The sequence below is a fragment of the Oryctolagus cuniculus genome, chromosome 2 (genome assembly GCF_051225735.1).
Source record: "Oryctolagus cuniculus isolate XC-2025 breed Fujian yellow rabbit chromosome 2, ASM5122573v1, whole genome shotgun sequence".
In the NCBI taxonomy this organism is placed as follows: domain Eukaryota; kingdom Metazoa; phylum Chordata; class Mammalia; order Lagomorpha; family Leporidae; genus Oryctolagus; species Oryctolagus cuniculus.
In genome coordinates, this window is record NC_142868.1 from 22,933,792 (window position 1) to 22,954,583 (window position 20,792).

Sequence of the window (20,792 nt, forward strand, 5' to 3'; positions counted from 1 at the left end):
GTTTCTCTGTATAATGTGCCATTTTAATGTTTTTTTTTTTTTTTCACTCCACCTCATAGCTTGTGCTACTGAACAAGAATTGAAAGTGGAGTTTTGTACAGTGATTGTGTCCTATAATTGCTGCTTTAGAAATTACTTCAATAGTTCTGACTTAATTAGGATCAAACTATGAGATACAATTTTCTCCAGAATTTTAAGACTCAAAGATGCTTATCACTTTTCTTATTGTATAGGTATACATATTTTTTATTTTAATTGACTGGTAGTCATAATCTCCTTTGAACATTCTACTCAGAATTATATTTAATAGCATAATAGCATACATTGGAAAGTTTATGAAGATTTCTCATTGAACAATAAAAAATCTTGAAGACTCCAGTTTCTGAGCATAATTTTCTTCTCATTTCTTTTCTTATTTACAGTCATTTGTAATTTCATTAAAATGAAAGACTTAAATAGATGAGTTCTGAGACATATATATTATATGAAATTGTAATTATCCTAATTAAGTAGTAAAATATCAAGTTTTATATTACAGACAACATTTTTTGACTAGCCTTGAATCATTACACTTGATCATACTTGATATATATTTATACGTGAATATGTAATTAATTTAACGGAAAATGCATTCAATGGGTTGAAATCCAAACAGTAGAAAGGAAGCATATAGATATGTCTTCTTGCTCTCCCTGTCTCCATTTTTGGTTTTTGTAGTTATTTTGTTCATTTTTTTCATTTCTTTTTTAATTGACAATGTATTTTGGAATTTTTTATAACTATAGAAGAAAGATTCTTCATTCATTTTTTACATATGCATTGTGTGTGTACTGTTGTGTGGATGAATGTATCCATTTATTAAACTAGTTTGTTGTTTGAATATTTTTTCTTTGCAATATATTTGTAATACCTTCTATAACTAATGGCATGCAAACAACATGCTGTATGCATAAAAGTAGATCAGTAGGACAAAATGCCAGAAAAGGAATCACTGGATTAAAAGTAATATTATTTACAATATTATTAGATATTAGGTAACAGAGAGATCATCCCTCCTAGCAGTTAGAACATGTTTGCACTCTCATAAGCAAGGTAGAAGATTGCTTAATTTCCAAAATTCTCACTGAGAAAGTGTGCAGGTAATTTTGAATTTTGACTTATCTGATAGTTCATAAAAAAATCTGCAATCAGGGAACCTCCAAGATGGTGGAATAGGGAGGGAGCACACTGATAGTCTGGGAAAAGATAGTTTAATTAAAGTGGAGATTTTGTAGTTTCAGGGAATAGTTAGGGAAAAAAACTACAGAGGAAACTACTAGTGGGACATGGCGGACCTATGAGGAGGGCATGGACGCCCACAGCTCAGGACCCCAGCTACAGAGTCTATGCCCCTGACCCACCCTGTGAAGGACAGACCCACAGCAGCCCATAGCAGAGGGAAATCAACCTGAAAATTAAGCCAAACAGAAATACCAAAGAACAAACGAAAAACCCAGAATAAGAATATAGAAGAACCTATGAACTCACCAATGGAGCAGGCTAAACCATCCATAATAGAGGCTGAAGAAGAATTTGAAATCATGCCAGAAAAAGAATTCAGAAAATTAATAATCATATTACTTACAAATAATGAGAAACAAATTCAAGAACTGAACGAAAAGTAAGCCCAAGGATTAGAGATCATAAAGAGGAGCCAGAATGAAATACTGGAAATGAAAAACTCAATTGACCATACAAAAAACACTGTGGAATCTCCCGGAAATTGAACAGATGAAATAGAAGACCGGATATCAGAATTTGAAGACAAACTTCCAAAAATAATACAGTCAGTTCAAACACAGGAAGAAGAAATTAGAAAATTAAAAAATACAGTTGAAGACCTACAAGATTCAATCAAGTGTTGTTCAGATAATAAGAGTCCCTGAGGGTGTGGAAAGAGAGAATGGATTGGAAGGCGTTTGCAATGAAATAATATCAGAAAACTTTCAACAGAAGCAAATTGATAATAGCAAACAAATACATATACAACTCATTTCAGGAGACATGACTGGGAAAAGACAGTACTTAACAGTAGTCACATTGAATATGAATGGCCTTGACTCTACTACCAAGAGGACAGACTAGCTGATTGGATCAAAAAAGAGAATGCATCTATATGCTGCCTTCAGAAAACACACCTTATCAGCAAAGATGCACGGAGACTGAAAGTGAAAGGATGGAAAAAGATATTCCAAGCTAACAGAAATCAAAAAAGAGCTGGTGTGGCCATACTAATATCAGACAAAATAGACTTTAACATAAAAACTATTAAAAGAGACAAAGAAGGGCATTATATAATGATTAAAGGATCTATCCAAAATGAAGACATTACTATTATAAATGTATATGAACCTATTTACAGGGCGCCTGGCTACTTGAAAGAATTACTAAAAGACTTAAAGGGAGATATAGATTCAAATACGATAGTAACAGGCTGGCACCAGGGCTCAATAGGCTAATCCTACGCCTTGCGGCACCTGCACACCGGGTTCTAGTCCCAGTCGGGGTGCCGGATTCTGTCCCGGTTGCCCTTCTTCCAGGCCAGCTCTCTGCTGTGGCCCAGGAGTGCAGTGGAGGATGGCCCAAGTGCTTGGGCCCTGCACCCACATGGGAGACCAGGAGAAGCACCTGGCTCCTGGCTTTGGATCAGCGCAGTGTGCTGGCCGCAGTGCACTAGCCGCAGCCACCATTGGGGGGTGAACCAATGGCAGAGGAAGACCTGTCTCTCTGTCTCTCTCTCACTGTCCACTCTGCCTGTCAAAAAAAAAATACGATAGTGACAGGGGACTTCAACACCCAACTCTCACCAATGGACAGATCAACCAGACAGAAAATCAACAAGGATACAACAGAGCTAATTGACGCTATGAACCAAATAGACCTAGTAGATACCTTCAGAGCCTTCCATCCCACAGCCACAGAGTTCACATATTTCTCCCCAGAACATAGAACATACTCTAGGATTGCTCATATGCTAGGCCATAAAGGGAGCCTCAACAAATTCAAAAAAATTGAAACTATACCATGCATCTTCTCAGACCATAGCACAGTGAAACTGGAAATCAACAACCCAAAAATCTCTACACCATATGCAAACACATGGAGAATGGACAACATGATTTGGAATGAACAGTGGGTCATCGAAGAAATCAAAAGAGAAATCAAAAGATTTCTAGAAACAAAGGAAAATGATAATACAACCTATCAAAACCTGTGGGATACAGCAAAAGCAGTGCTAAGAGGAAAGTTTATAGCAATTAGTGCCTATATCAAGAAACTGGAAAGGAACCAAACAAACAACCTCACCATGCACCTCAAGGATTTAGATAAACAGCAGCAAATCAAGCCCAAACCAAGCAGAAGGAAAGAAATACTAAATATTGGAGAAGAAATAAACAGAATTGAAACAAAAAAATACAAAAGATCAACAAAACCAAGAGCTGGTTCTTTGAAAAAATAAATAAAATAGACACACCATTGGCCCAACTAACCAAAAAAGGAGAGAGAAGACCCAAATCCATAAAATCAAAGATAGTAATGGAAGTGTAACAGACACCACAGAAGTAAAAAGAATCATCAGAAACCACTACAAAGAGATGTATGCTAACAAATTGGGGAACTGGAAGAAATGGATAGATTCCTGGACACATACAACCTTCCTAAACTGAGCCATGAAGATATAGAAAACCTAAACAGACCCATAACCATAAAAGAAATTGAATGAGTAATAAACGCACTACCAAAAAAGAAGAGCCCAGGACTGGATGGTTTCACCGCTGAATTCTACCAGACATTTAAAGAACAACTAACCCCAGTTCTTCTCAAATTATTCAAAACAATTGAAAGGGAGGGAATCCTCCCAAATTCTTTCTATGAAGCCAATATCACCTGAATTACTAAGCCTGGAAAATACACAACAGAGAAAGAATCCTACAGACCTATCTCCATGATAAACATAGATGCAAAAATACTCAACAAAATTCTGGCCAACTGAATCCAACTGCACATCAGAAAGATCATTCACCTGGACCAAGTGGGATTTATCCCTGGTATTCAGGGTTGTTTCAATATTTGAAAGTCAATCAATGTGATACATCACATTAACAAACTGAGAAATAAAACTCATATGATTATCTCAATAGATGCAGAGAAAGCATTTGACAAAATACAACACCCTTTCATGATGAAAACTCTAAGTAAATCAGGGTTATAAGGAAAATTCCTCAACACAATTAAGGCAATTTATGACAAACCAGTGGCCAGCATCATATTGAATGGGGAAAAGTTGGAGGCAATTCCATTGGAAACTGGCACCAGACAGGGGTGCCCACTCTCACCATTCCTATTCAATATAGTCCTAGAAGTTTTAGCCAGAGCCATCAGGCAAGATAAAGAAATTAAAGGGATACAAATGGGAAAGGAGGAAGTTAAACTATCCCTATTTGCAGATTACATGATCCTATATATAGGGGATCCAATAAATTCCTATAAGAGACTATTGGAACTCATAAAAGAGCTTGGTAAAGTAGCAGGATACAAAGTCAACGCTCAGAATACAACAGCCTTTGTATACACAGACAATGCCGTGGCCAAGGAAGAACTTCTAAGATCAATCCCATTCAGAATAGCCACAAAAACAATAAAGTACCTTGGGATAAATTTAACCAAGGAGGTCAAAGACCTCTATGATGAAAATTATAAAACACTAAAGAAAGAAATAGAAGAAGACACAAAATAATGTAAAAATCTGCCATGCTCATGGATTGGAAGAATCAATATCATCAAAATGTCCATTCTCCCAAAAGCAATTTACAAGTTCAATGCAATACCAATCAAAATACCAAAATAATTCTTCAAAGACCTAGGAAATATGATGCTGAGATTCATATGGAGAAACAGGAGACTGTGAATAGCTAAAGCAATCCTTTACAATAAAAACAAGGCCAGAGGCATCACAATTCCAGACTTCAAGACATACTAAAGGGCAGTTATAATCAAAACAGCCTGGTACTGGTACAAAAACAGATGGATAGACCAATGGAACAGAATAGAAACACCGGAAATCAATCCAAACATCTATAACCAACTCATATTCGACAAAGGACCTAAAACCAACCCCTGGAACAAGGACAGCCTCTTAAAAAAATGGTGCTGGGAAAACTGGATGTCCACATGTTGAAATATGAAGCAAGACCCCTACCTTACACCTTATACAAAAATCCACTCAACATGGATCAAAGACCTAGAGATACGCCGTGACACCATGAAATTAATTGAGAGCATAGGAGAAACCCTTTAAGACATTGGAACAGGCAAAGAATTCCTGGAGAAGACCCCAGAGGCATGGGTAATCAAAGATAAAATAAACAAGTGAGATTACGTCAAATTGAAAAGTTTCTTTATAGCAAAAGGAAAGTGAAGAGAATGGGAAACGTTATTCGCAAACTACACAACTAATAAAGGATTGACAACTAGATTCTATAAAATGATCAAGAAACTCCACAGCAACAAAACAAACAACCCACTTAAGAGATGGGCCAAGACGTCAATAGTCATTTTTCAAAAGAGGAAATCCAAATGGCCAACAGACACATGAAAAAATGTTGAGGATCACTAGCCATCGGGGAAATGCAAATCAAAACCACAATGAGGTTTCACCTCACCCGGTTAGAATGGCTTACGTATAGAAATCAACTAACAACAGATGCTGATGAGGATGTGGGGAAAAAGGGACACTACCCCACTGTTGGTGGGAATGCAAACTGGTAAAGCCGCTATGGAAGACAGTTTGGAGATTGCTCAGAAATCTGAATATAGCCCTACCACATGACCCAGCCATCCCACTCCTTGGAATATACCCAAATGGAATTAAAAAAAAAAAAAAAAAAAGAGCTGTTTGCACCTGAATGTTTATTGCAGCTCAATTCACAATAGCTAAGACCTGGAATCAACCTAAATGCCCATCAACAGATGACTGGATAAAGAAATTATGGGATATGTACTCTATAGAATACTCTACAGCAGAAAAAAACAATGAAATCTGGTCATTGCAATAAAATGGAGGAATCTGGAAAACATCATGCTGAGTGAAATAAGTCAGTCCAAAAGGGACAAATAGGTGTTCTCCCTGATCGATGACAACTATCCGAGCATCAAAAAGGAAACCTGCTGAAGTGAAATGGACATTATGAGAAACAATGACATGATCAGCCCTTGTCTTGACTGTTGAGGAACAACTTATTATTTTATTCCTTTTAGTATCTTGTTGTTGCTGTTGTTCTACTTAATACCACTGGTTGAACTCTATAATTAATACACAATTATTCTTAGGCATTTAAAATTAACAGAAAAGTGATCTCTGTTATTTTTTTTTTAACTTTTATTTAATGAATATAAATTTCCAAAGTACGAATTATGGATTACAATGGCTTCCCCCCCATACCGTCCCTCCCACCCACAACCCTCCCCTTTCCCACTCCCTCTCCCCTTCCATTCACATCAAGATTCATTTTCGATTATCTTAATATACAGAAGATCAGCTTAGTATACCTTAAGTAAGGATTTCAACAGTTTGCTCCCACACAGAAACATAAAGTGAAAAATAATAGATGACTTTTTTAAATGATGATGAAATCAGATCAGACCTATTGTCATGTTTAATCCCAGTGAGAGTCAAGTTGGAAGTTGATAATTTCTTTTCTTTTCTTTTCTTTTCTTTTTTTTTTTTTTTTTTTTTTTTTTTTTACAGAGGATCAGTTTAGTATGCATTAAGTAAAGATTTCAACAGTTTGCACCCCCATAGAAACACAAAGTGAAATATATTGTTTGAGTACTCGTTATAGCATTAAATCTCAATACACAGCACATTAAGGACAGAGATCCTACATGAGGAGTAAGTGCACAGTGACTCCTGTTGTTGACTTTACCAATTGACACTCCTGTCTATGGCATCAGTAATCTCCCTATGCTCCAGTCATGAGTTTCCAAGGCTATGGAAGCCCTCTGAGTTCTCCGATTCTTATCTTGTTTAGACAAGGTCATAGTCAAAGTGGAGGTTCTCTCCTCCCTTCAGAGAAAGGTACCTCCTTCTTTGAAGACCTGTTCTTTCCACTGAGATCTCACTCACAGAGATCTTTTGCCAGAGTGTCTTGGCTTTCCATGCCTGAAATACTCTCATGGGCTTTTCAGCCAGATCCGAATGCCTTTAGGGCTGATTCTGAGGCCAGAGTGCTATTTAGGACATCTGCCATTCTATGAGTCTGCTGAGTATCTCACTTCCCATGTTGGATCACTCTCCCCTTTATTTATTCCATCGGTTAGTGTTAGCAGGTACTAGACTTGTTTATGTGCTCCCTTTGACTCTTAGTCCTTTCATTATGATCAATTGTGAACTGAAATTGATCACTGGGACTAGTGAGATGGCATTGGTACATGCCACCTTGATGGGATTGAATTGGAATCCCCTGGTATGTTTCTAACTCTACCATTTGGGACAAGTCAGCTTGAGCATGTCCCAAATTATACATCTCTTCCCTCTCTTATTCCTACTCTTATGTTTAACAGGGATCACATTTGCATCTATGTTCATCAGGGATATTGGTCTGTAATTCTCTTTCAGTGCTGCATCTTTTTCCGGCTTAGGAATTAAGGTGATGCTGGCTTCATAGAAAGAATTTGGGAGGATTCCCTCTTCTTTGATTGTTCTGAATAGTTTGAGAAGAATTGGAGTCAGTTCTTTTTAAATGTCTGGTAGAATTCAGCAGTGAATCCATCTGGTCCTGGGCTTTTCTTTGTTGGCAGGGCCTTTATTACTGTTTCAATTTCTGTCTCAGTTATGGGTCTGTTTAGGTTTTCAATGTCTTCCTGGTTCAATTTAGGTAGGTTGCATGTGTCCAGCAATCTATCCATTTCTGATAGGTTTCCCTGTTTGCTGGCATACAAGTCCTTGTAGTAATTTCTGATGATTCTTTTTATTTCTGTGGTGTCTGTTGTTACGTTTCCTTTTTCATCTCTGATTTTATTGATTTGGGTCTTTTCTCTTCTTTTTTTAGTTAGTTGGGCCAATGGGGTGTCAATTTTGTTTATTTTTTCAAAAAACAAGCTCCTCGTTTGGCTGATGTTTTGTAATGTTTTTCTTGATTCAATCCTGTTGATTTCTTCTCTGATTTTAATTATTTCTCTTCTCCTACTAGATTTGGGTCTGGTTTGCTGTAGGTTTTCTAGATCCTTGAGGTGAATTGAAAGCTCATCTATTTGGTGCCTTTCCAATTTCTTGATGTAGGCACCTATTGATATAAACTTTCCTCTTAACACTGCTTTTGCTGCGTCCCATAAGTTTTGGTATGTTGTGCTGTTATCCTCATTTACTTCCAGAAAGTTTTTGATTTCTCTTTTGATTTCTTCTATGACCCATTGTTCATTCAGGAGCATGTTGTTCAATCTCCATGTGTTTGCATATGCTCTAGGGATTCCTGAGTTGTTCATTTCCAGCTTCATTCCTTTATGGTCTGAGAAGCTGCATGGTATGATTCTAATTCTTTTGAATTTGCTGAGACTTGCTTTATGGCCTAGTATGTGGTCAATCCTAGAGAAGGTTCCATGTACTGCTGAGAAGAATGTAAAATCTTTAGCTGTAGGATTGAAAGTTCTGTATATATCTGTTAGATCCATTTGGGCTATAGTGTCGTTTAAATCTACTGTATCCTTGTTGATTTTCTGTCCTATTGATCTGTCTATTTCTGAGAGTGGAGTAATGAAGTCCCCCAGTACTATTGTATTGGGGTCTAAGTCTCCCTTTAAGTCCGTTAACAAATCTTTTAGATAAACTGGTGCCCTGTAGTTAGGTGCATATACATTGATAATTGTTATATCTTCCTTTTGAATTGATCCCTTAATCATTATGTAGTGTCCCTCTTTGTCTCTCTTAACGGTTTTTGTGGTAAAGTTTATGGTGTCTGATATTAAGATGGCTACGCCTGCTCTTTTTTCATTTCTGTTGGCATGGTATATCTTTTTCCAGCCTTTCACTTTCAGTCTGTATGGATCTTTGTTGCAAAGATGTGTTTCTTGTAAGCAGCAAATAGATGGGTTTTGTTCCTTAACCCAATCAGCCAATTGGTGTCTTTTAACTGGACAGTTCAGGCCATTCACGTTCAATGTGACTAATGATAAGTGGTAACTTTGCCCTGCCATTTGCCAAAGATAAGTTCTAATATATGCTTTGAATTCCCTGTGATCTTTTGCTGTGAGCTTTCCTTCCTGGGTTTCCTTCCTTTACCTTCTTTCATATTGATGACCGTGTTTCTGTGTTTCTGTGTGTAACACATCTTTAAGCATCTTTTGCAGGGCTGGACGAGTGGCAACAAATTCTTTCAATTTCTGTTTGCTATGAAAAGTCTTTAGTTCACCTTCATTCACAAATGATAGCTTTGCAGGATATAATATTCTGGGCTGGCAGTTTTTCTCTCTCAGTACCTGGGCTATATCTCGCCATTCCCTCCTAGCTTGTAGAGTTTCTGATGAGAAGTCAGCTGTGAGTCTGATTGGAGATCCTCTGAGAGTAATCTGACGTTTCTCTCTTGCACATTTTAGGATCTTTTCTTTATGTTTCACTGTGGAGAGTTTAATTACAACGTGTCGTGGTGAGGATCTCTTTTGGTCGTGTTTATTAGGGGTTCTGTGAGCTTCCTGTACTAGGATTTCTCTGTCCTTCTCCAAACCTGGGAAATTTTCTGCTAATATCTCACTAAAAAGGCCTTCTAATCCTTTCTCCCTCTCCATGCCTTCAGGAACTCCTAGAACCCGAATGTTGGGTTTTTTAATAGTATCCTGAAGATTCCCGACAATATGTTTTAGATTTCTAATTTCCTCGTCTTTTCTTTGGTCTGACTGTATCCTTTCCTGTTCTCTGTCTTCTAAGTCATTCTCTCTTCTGCTTCTCCCATTCTGTTTGTAAGGCTCTCTATTGTGTTTTTCATTTAATCTATTGAATTCTTCACTTCAGTCACTATCCCAGTTTCCTGTTGTACTAGTTGTTTCGTTTCATTTTGATTCCTCCTTAATATTTCATTTTCACGAGAGAGATTTTCTATCTTGTCCATTAAGGATTTCTGTAGTTCAAGAATTTGTTTTTGAGAACTTCTTAATGTTCTTATCAATTTTTTGAGATCTGCTTCTTGCATTTCTTCTATGTCATCATCCTCATAATCTTGAATTGGGGTGTCTTTTTCATTTGAGGGCTTCATGGTGACTTCCTTGTTTTTATTACCTTGGTTTTTGCGTTTGTTATTTGGCATATTGGAGATATTTGGTTTCTTCACTGTGGTGCTTTTTCTTGTTATACTATGACTCTAGATTAAGTGGACTATCTGTTTTTGATGGAGCCTTAGGGCTTGAGATGGGTGTGGCCTGAGAGCTCTGTTTGGTGTGCCAAAGGTGACACTCCCAGGTTGGGCGTGGTAAACCTCTCTCTCTCTCTCTCTCTCTCTCTTTTTTTTTTTTTTTGATTCAAAAGGGAAGTTATTCTGCACAGCTGAACGAAGTTGGAGGTAGTTAGCAGGCAAATGATATACCCACAGGAGCCAGAGATCGGAAGCTCTTTCCCAAGGACCACACAGGGAATCTGTTCGGCCCTCGGAGTGGGCTCAAATTCTCCTTCAGTCTCCCACTGGGTTGCCAAAGTTACGGAATTGTAGCGTCTCTGGAGAGTGCTCACGTGAATTCCGTGAGTTCTCTCCCCCACCGTCTCTTTTTTCACAGTCTCAGTTCAGTAGCACCACAAATTTACTAGGTCCTAATCTCCTGTTAATTTGCCCCGCCCAGAGTCAGGTTTTTCTGCTAGGCTCAGGGCTGGTGCAGACCTGAGGTCGCTCTGCTTATGACGTATGTCCAAGATGGCGCCTGCTCTTTATCTTGCTTGCCCTTGAGAGGTGAGCGGAGAGAAAGAAACCCGTGTCCGTACCAGTCACCTTTTTTTTTTCCCTCTCTCTCTCTTCCAGTTAGCTTGGTGAAGTCCCCCCCCCCCCCGGGGGTCGTTCCCTCTAGTCTCCTCTCTCCGCTTGCCTGCCGGTGTCTCGGGTTATTGAGGTTCGGCTCACCTCGCGTTCCAGCGCTGGTGTGTTGAGTCTGCCGCTGTTGTCCCGAACTGTGGGCTCCCACGCTCTCCACGCAGGTCCGCTCCCCTTCCAGCGCCGATGTGTGGACTCGGAGCCCTGGACGTCCCAAGTCTCTCCGCTGTTGTCTGTGTGGCTCGCACTCCCCTTTGAGCACTTGCGAGCAGACCCTGCAGCTTGCGCAGCTCGGCTTTCGCGCAGTGGGCGACCTTGTTCTCCCAGTAGGTCCTCCGATTCACGACCACTGGATCCAGAGGAGTTTCCTCTGCAATATTTTCTTGGTTCTTTTTTCTGAGGCTACCGTAACTCCCCTTTTATTAAACTAAATTTTCCCGGACTATCGGTGCGCGCCCTCACTATTCCGCCATCTTGGCTCCGCCCCCATGCCTTGATCTCTGTTAAATTTAAGAGTGGGAATAAGAGAGGGTGGAGATATACAGGTTGGCACATGCTCACTTATCTCCAATGGTTGAGCTAGAAATGTGCCAGGGGATTCCAATTCAAACTTATCAAGGAGCATGTACCAATGCCATCTCACTTGTTAACGTGATAAGTTTAAGTACATAATTGATCAAAAAGATAGGGTAAGTGTTGAAGAGATTTCACAAATAAGACCAGTGTCTGCAAATAATGAAGGATAGAATTAAAAGGGAGAGAATGATCCTGCGGGGGAAGCAGAACACGCAGCAGACTCATAGAATAGCAAATGCCCTAAGCAGCACTCCAGCCTAAGAATCAACCCTTGGGGCATTCAGATTTGGCTAAAAGGCCCATGAGAGTCTCACAGGCATGGAAAGCCAAGACACTGTGGCAAAAATGACCTGAATGAAAGATCTAGGTGAACAAGATCCCTGCAGAAAGAAGGGGCCATCAAAGAAGGAGGCACCTTTCTCTGAAGGGAGGAAGGAACCTCCACTGTGATATGGCCTTGACTAAGTTCAGAGTTGGTGAACTCAAGGGGCTTCCATACCCTCGACAGCTCATGGCAAGAGCCTCGGGTGAATACTGATGTCATAAATAAGAGTGTCAATTGTTAAATTAACAACGGGAGTCACTGTGCACATGCTGCCCATGTAGGATCTCTGTCTTTAATGTGTTTTACTATGAGAGTTAACGATAAAACTGCTAGTCAAACAGTACTCTATATCTTGTGCGGTTGTGTGGGTGCAGTCTGTTGAAATCTTTGCTTAGTATATATGAAGTTGATCTTCTGTATATAAAGATAATTGAAAATGAAACTTGATGAAGAGTGGGATGGGAGAGGGAGTTGGAGATGGGTTGGCTGCAGGTGAGAGGGAGGTTGGGGGGGAAGCCACAGCAATGCAAAAGCTGCACTTTATAAATTCACATTTATTAAATAAAAAAAATCTGGAATCAGTTTAAATTTATGTGCCTGTTATTACAAATGTACTAATCATTTTTACATGCTTAACAGTTATTTTTCTTATATTTAAGAGTTTTTGTATTTTATCATACAAACATATATATCATGATATATATATATATATATAGCATATATATACCATAGTGGCTACAAATATATATGTGTATATATATATATATATAATATGCTCAGCATTCATTTTTAGACAAATTCTAACAGCTCTTTTATATGAGCAAAAAAAAAAAAAACAACAGATTGACTTATGTCTTGTTCCACTACATTTACTTAATATGATTAACTTTCTTAATACTTAACATTGTATTTTAAAACATGCTGTAATAAGTCCTTTTTATCAATACTTTTCTCTAATTTCTAATGATATGCTACAATTTTATTGCCTTGAAATGGCATTTTTCTTGTCTTCTAGTTAAATTTCATTGCTGTTTTTTCATGTATTTTTCGTAGGAGCTTTGTATAGCTGTTATTTTTATTCTTTGTTTTTTTTAATTCTCATATAATCTTCTGTTGAATTTTTTATACCAGCTATTAATGGAGTGAATCCTTGCAAAAAGAGAATTCAATATAGATCCCCAAATTAAATTCCCTTACAACTTCTGTTGATTCAGAAAAGAATATTTCTTAAAAACGAATGTGTCTAGGTAGCTTCTTTGCTTCTTGGGATCTGGTGGAAGAGTACTTTTCCCATCGGTGTAGACATCATGGGTTATTTTGTTCTTATCACATTCTTGCCTAACAGAAAGTCATTTTGAAACGGAAAAACTGATCATCAGGTGATAAATTAATGTAATGCAACAATTTAAGTTACAAAGAAAATTTAGGGGGCATTTCTAGGGTTTTCAGTGAAACTGGAAACCACTATTCTGGCTATCTGAATGTATATTTATATGTAAACAGCTTGAGAAATGCCTCTCCTTTTCTGAAGTAAATACTTCCTTGCTGAAGATAAAAAAAATTAAAATTAATGACCTGTTTATATCTGTAGGCATGGAAGTTCTTACTAGAACATGATTTATAAGTAGACACAAGTAGCTCTCTTCTGATGTATTTATTCTGAGAGAGACATAAGTCAAATGCTAGTCACAGAAATTTAAGTTTTACTGATAAAAATAACTTGTGACTTGGTCAGCCCTCGCCCTGACTGTTGATGAACAACTTAATATGTTATCCCTCTTAGTATTTTTGTTTGTTTGTTCTACTTAATACTTTTGGTTGAATACTGTAATCAATACACAATTATTCTCAAGTGTTGAAACTTAACTGAAAAGAGATCGCTGTTAAATATATGAGTAGGAATAAGAGAGGGAAGAGATGTGCAATTCGGGACATGCTCAAACTGACTTGTCCCAAACGGTAGAGTTAGAAACATACCAGGGGATTCCAATTCAATCCCATCAAGGTGGCATGTACAATGCCATCTCACTAGTCCCGGTGATCAATTTCAGTTCACAATTGATCATAATGATAGGACTAAAAGCCAAAGGGATCACATAAACAAGACTAGTGTCTGCAAATACTAGCTGATGGAATAAAAAAGGGAGAGAATGATCCAACATGGGAAGCGAGATACACAGCAGACCCATAGAATGGCAGATGTCCTCAACAGCACTTTGGACTCAGAATCAGCCCTTAAGGCATGCAGATCCGGCTGAAAACCCTGTGATACTATCTCAGGCATGGAAAGCGAAAACACTCTGGCAAAAAACAAAAACAAAAACAAAAACAAAAACACACACACAACAAACAACAACACATAAATGAACGATCTCCGTGAGTGAGGTCCCAGTGAAAAGAACAGGTCATCAAAGAAGGAGGTAACTTTCTCTGAAGGGAGGAGAGAACCTCCACTTTGACCATGGCCTTGTCTAAATATGATCAGAGTCAGTGAACTCAGGGGGCTTCCATAGCCTTGGCAGCTCATGACAAGAGCCTAGGGTGATTACAGAGGCCATAAACAAGAGTGTCAATTTGTTAAGTCAACAACAGCAGTCACTGTGCACTTACTCCTCCTGTAGGATCTTTGTCCTTAATGTGCTGTACATTGTGATTTAATGCTATAACCAGTACTCAAACAGTATTTTTCACTTTGTGTTTCTATGTGGGTACAAACTGTTGAAATCTTTACTTAATATATGCTAAACTGATCTTCTGTATATAAAGAGAATTGAAAATGAATCTTCATGTGAATGGAAGGGAGGAGGGGGAGGGAAAGGGGAGGGTTCCGGGTGGGAGGGAATTTATGGGGGGGGAAGCCATTGTAATCCCTGTATTTTGGAAATTTATATTCATTAAATAAAAGTTAAAAAAAAAGTTGAAAAGTAGGTAGCTTCATTAAATTCACCAACACAACTTTCTTGAGCCTTAATTACTTTTGGTGACATTTTGAGTTCTAATTTATTCCTCACTCATTTCAAAAAACTGGACACACAGGCTGCATCCCCCAAAGAGCTTTCTTGATTTTATTTCCCTCATTGGATCAAGCTTTCATCTTTCCCTTTAAGTATAAAAAAACCTGTCAGTCCTTCAGTCTAATAATATGTGATGTATTTTTAAAGTATTGAAATACACTCTGTGTATCTTACAATTCTTCCACTTAAAATATAGAATTCAATGGGTATTAATATATTTGCATAGTTGTACCATAATCACCATCAAACTTCAAAACATTGATAATACCCACAAAAGGAAGCGATATCACACATTAGTAGGTAATCCTCATTGCTACACACTTGACTCCCACTCCTTGGCAATTACTAATTTATTTTTTTCTTGAAAGATTTCATATTCTGGATATTGATGACCAATTTCTTTTACTGAACAGATCACTTTCCAGATTTATTCATGTTGAAGTATTTATCAGTTTATTTTTTAATAGGCAAATGATATTTTACTTATAGATTCCTTTGTACAAACATTTTATTGGTTCACTCATTATTAATTGTTATTTGCATCATTTCACTTTTAGTTCTTTTCAACATAGTACTCTGAACGTGGGAATTTAATTTTTATGTAGACAAATGCTTTCATTTATTGGGGTTTCTTTCTAGGAGGGAATTACTGAGTCATATGATAACTTTTCATGATTAAAATTCTGTGGAACTACCAAATTGCTTTCCAAAGTTGACATACCACTATACAACCTTAGCTGCAATCTATGAACATCCAGATTTCTGCACAGTCTCATGCATAGTAAACTTGTGTTGTGTTGGCATTGACATTTACCAAACTGACTTTGAAATCATCTGCTTTCTCTTAATTAAATGTTAATCAGATATTCTTTAAATTACTCAAGACCCTGATAGAGATTTCCATGTTATAATTATATAATAATAATTCAATAATAATTAGGCTTCATTATCTATGGTGTTTTAGACTTTTTGTGATTCTTCAATTTTAATGAATCACTATAAAAAGGTGTAAAATAGTGAAATAAGTTCAAATTATGTGTTACTTTTCAAAGCAATAAATAGTGGGACTAATCCTCCTTCTTCTAACCTATGACTCCTCCAGTCTGTGATAAGGGAAGTTTTTCTATGGTTATTTATTTATAACTTTTAAATTAATTTGTTATTATATTTAATAGTTTTAGATTCAAATTTTCTAACTTGAGATATCTGATGACTTGAAAGATGATTATTTCAGATCAACAGGTGAGATAATTCTTTCATATATAACACAAAGAACTGCCTCATTGTGTTAGCCCCAAAGCAGTTTTACTTATGATCCCATATGTATATATATATATGTGTGAATATATAATATATTTTATATATATTTAAGTGAAATACACAACTATTTTTGATGACTTATTTTTTTCTTTTCCTCTCGGTTTTCTGACTAAAACTCATTCCATGTAAAATGCTTGTTAATAGATATCAAAACAATAGGAAAATAATCCATTTTATACTCTACATTAGAGAGTAATTGTTGCACTTTTTTGAGAAAATACTTCAATCTGGTAGGAATAATCATGTTACAAAGCAGATCAGCATTCTTATTTCTTAGTAGTTTACTTATTCCATTGATAGTAATTTGGTTTGGGTAGAATCACAGTTCTTAAGTTTACAATTACCTGGGGAGATTGTACAGCTCTCTGCTTGGGCACCATCTCCAGATTCTCTCTATGGTAGACTTTAGTAGCTCTCACACAGGATAATTTACATATTCTGCAGGTGGTTCTAAATTGAAGATAAGAATCACTGATATAAACCTGTGCATATGGAACTTAGATACTTCTAGCAAATAAATTTCTGATGATGTAGCAAGTATTTATGTAAATAACTTTAATATTTTGTTATAAAACTATTCCCACCAGTAAGAAAATATTTAATAAAAGTTCATAATTATTTTAAATATTGTACGTGTTTATCATTATAAATAGAACAGATTTAATGTAATTTGTGGCTACAATTAAGCATATAATAATATTTCCCTCCCTCCCTCCCTGCTTTCTTTCTTTTTCTTTCTTTCTTTCTTTCTTTCTTTCTTTCTTTCTTTCTTTCTTTCTTTCTTTCTTTCTTTCTTTCTTTCTTTCCTTCTTTCCTTCTTTCCTTCTTTCCTTCTTTCCTTCTTTCCTTCTTTCCTTCTTTTATCTTTCTTTCCTTTTTTCTTTCTTTCTTTCTTCTTGTTAAATTTACTTTATAGGCAATGGCTTAATGCTCCACTAAATATAGTGTTTCAACAAGCCAAAAGCAAAAATATCTTATAAAGCCCATATTTAATTTGTGCTTCATAATTTGCTTTACATAAGTAATTATTATTAAAGTCACTTGAATTAGTTGAAATCTACTTCAGATAAGAAATTATCTTGATCCAAGTGTTTTGTCTAGTGAGTTAGTTAAAAATTTTATCATTTCTCTCAGCATTTTTGAAGTTTTAACAGTGAATTAGAGTATTTACTAAAATAAACTAATTTATCTTTGAAGAGAAATAACAATAAATAATGTATGATTGTTGAAAGAAATAAATTTAGAACATAATGAGTATAATTTTTATATTGCTGAACTGAACCCATTTCTATAACTGAATCATGTGTTGAAACCAAAATAACATATATATATATATATATATATATATAAAATAGACTTAACTTACTTATATAAACAATACAAGAAAGTAAGAAATAGCTTGTGAATAACTTGGACAGTTCCTAGTATAATTAATAATTCAATCAACTCCAAGCTTTGTATTTATTGTTCCTGCTAGCAAAATTTATTTTCTCCAACTTGTCCAATCAAATTCCTTGAGAAAATTACATGAATCTGTTAGAACGGAGTTTGATTTTATGAATATTTCAGAACTTATTTATGTGTACTGCTATTTGGCTTTGAGAACCTGAAAATGGCTATTTGGATAAGTGTATAGTTAGGATAGCATGGAGATTGAAACAAGCTTCTTCATTGCTGGTGAGTATGGTCTTATTTAAGGGGGAGGTTTTCCAACAGTACTTATAGGAAATAAAATGTACTCTGCTCACATGATGGCATCAATAGTAGAATAACATGAGAAAACAAATATATAAGCATGCTGAAGTAATGGTAATGCTTTAGATAACAGAACATTGTAGCTGTGCTGAGAAGTGAAAAATACATAGATATACTTCAAGCAAATTTAATATCATTTTCAAAATATTTGCTAAAATAACTATAACTGGTCATTGAGTTGCAACAAAATTATGTTATAAACTATTTTGTGATACATATCCAATACTCTATGTTTGACAGAAAAGATCATTTTCAAGTTCATATTTAAGGCGAAGCAAATCTTCGGGTAAAAAAATGAATTTTTTATGAAGTACAATCAGTACTTTGGTTAAAAAGAAAAGCTTCTTACCTACAGCATGCCATAAACTTTAAAAGTTTTTTCATCTTTGAGGCACCAAAGCATAAGAAAATAGAATCAAATTGAGGGAACATCAAATATTAACTTTATGGAAAAAATAACATTATGGGATGAAATTAAGCTATATTAATTCTGAAGCAAAGCTAAATCCCAATGAACTTTATTTTTTATTTTTAATTATAAAGGTCAAATCCATTATTGGGCAATACAAATATCATTAATGCTATAAAACAGAAATTCATTATTTCTGCCTCTAATTATACCTGTGCTAACATAGTCCTATCCTAATTCTCCAAGCTTTTCATATTTCTTGTCTAAATCACACACACTTCAAAATTTCACATTTTAGAGAGACTCAAATCCACATTTTTATCATATTGAGACTTCAATTTAATCTTGAGTACATTTAATTTTGAGCAAACTAGGAATGTCAATATGCTAATTCAGACATCACCACATCGTCAGCCTGGTTTCCAGCCATGCTCCTGTTTCAGAGTATGCCCCTTGTCAGAGTTCTCACTTTAAGGACAACTGTTTGAGAGAGCTTGGGGGACTTGGGCCTGGCCACCTTGAATCAAGTCCTGACTGCAAAGTGTCTGCATGGAGTGTTTTTTCTACACCACGACCTATTTCATATAGAAATCTGAGACATGGAGGGGACTGCCTTTAAGAAGAATAAGCGTTCAAAATCAAAGAGGGAGTTTTAGTTAAAAATTTAGTTGTGGCATGAAATAAAACACTTCATTATTGGATTTGATGATATAATTCATTTTAAATTAACTGCAGCATTGAGAAGAATTGCTCTCTTGATTAGTTGATATCCAAAAGTATTTCCTAAAGTATCACTTCAGCCACTAACCATAAAAGTAAAACTTTTTCCTGGTGCCACAAAGTAAAAGACCACTTACTCTACTATGCTAGACAAGCATCTCACTGAATAACAAAACAACTGAAGCAAAAAAACCATGAAAATTAATGTGTATTTATCTACTGAACTGAAAAATACACATGAATATTATAATTTATCTTAGATCATATGAAAATAAAGCAGAATATGTCTTAACTTAATGATTTCTTCACCTTTCTTAAAACATTCAGATTGTAATGAAGTTCTTCATATTGATAAAATATATAATTAGAGAGCATATGTTTTGAAAATATCTGATAAATAAATGTTGCCAGTGAGACCATTATAAATGTTGAGAAACTATTTAGAAACTACTATTCTCTTTCAACTTAAAAAAATAAAACCTATAGTCCATTACATGAGAATTTTCTAATGGAAGTAACTCCTAACTGAAAATGAGGTTTATGTTTCTTCAACACAAATGACAAGTGTAGTTATTTTAAGGCTTATGGGTCTTAATTTCTACAACTGCATCTCAAAAATTCTAAAAAAAAAAAAAGTAAAAGTACAGGAGAGGAGTTGAGAGAAAGACCGAGTAGCAACTGGAACAATATGTAAATAACATGTTCATGCCATGTGCTCTGCTCTTTGCCATGCTATCTCCCATGTAGTCTGCAAGCCCAGGATGAACAGATAGCTTTCACAGTCCCCTGAATCAGAAGACACTCTCAAAACATGCTGTATTTCATCCAGGAAGTTTTCAATTTTCAACTAGGTATGTATATAATTCTTATTCTATTATCTATATGCTAAATGGTAAACTATGAAACTATGAAATCGGAATCTTCGACTTTCAACCATTTCTCTATCACCAGTATCTAATACATGTTATACCATGGAAGCCCCCTAAAAATCAGATTAAATTCATGTTTGAAGATGCCAATAGCTCCTTCTCTTTCTTTGTAATATGTCAGGTTCAGAGATTATATAATGTAGCAGTAGAAATGCCTTTCAACCCCTCTGTATTCCACCATTTGAAAACATGTATATCTTTGCTTTTCTCTGTTAGAAATTCAAAAATACCGCTAATAAAATTGTAAGATTGATTTTTTTTTATGTTTGATACACAGTTTGAGCTCTTGAGCAAAGTTACATAGTCAAGAATGAGCACACTTTCTATCTGGGGCTCAATTATTGGATAACACAAATGGAGTTAAATGTTTTATTGTGGCAGATGGGTAACTTGGAGCCAGGTGACACTGTTGAAGAAATGGAGATGATTAGGAAGAAAATAAAGCAGAAAGCCAAAGGTTACATCTTGCTATGATACAGGAAAGAAGTATGCAATTGTCAGATTGTATCATTGACAGGTGTAATTTGCTTAGCAATTTAAAACTAGCTTTGTTATTGGTATTTATTAAGAGGGTTAACATAACAATCTGGTGTTTTGCCTTTTCTTGAAAAATAGATATAAAATACTGAACTTATATTTGCGGCTACTAACATTCAGTGGAACTAAGTACGTGTCAGTCACTTTTCACAGGTACACAGC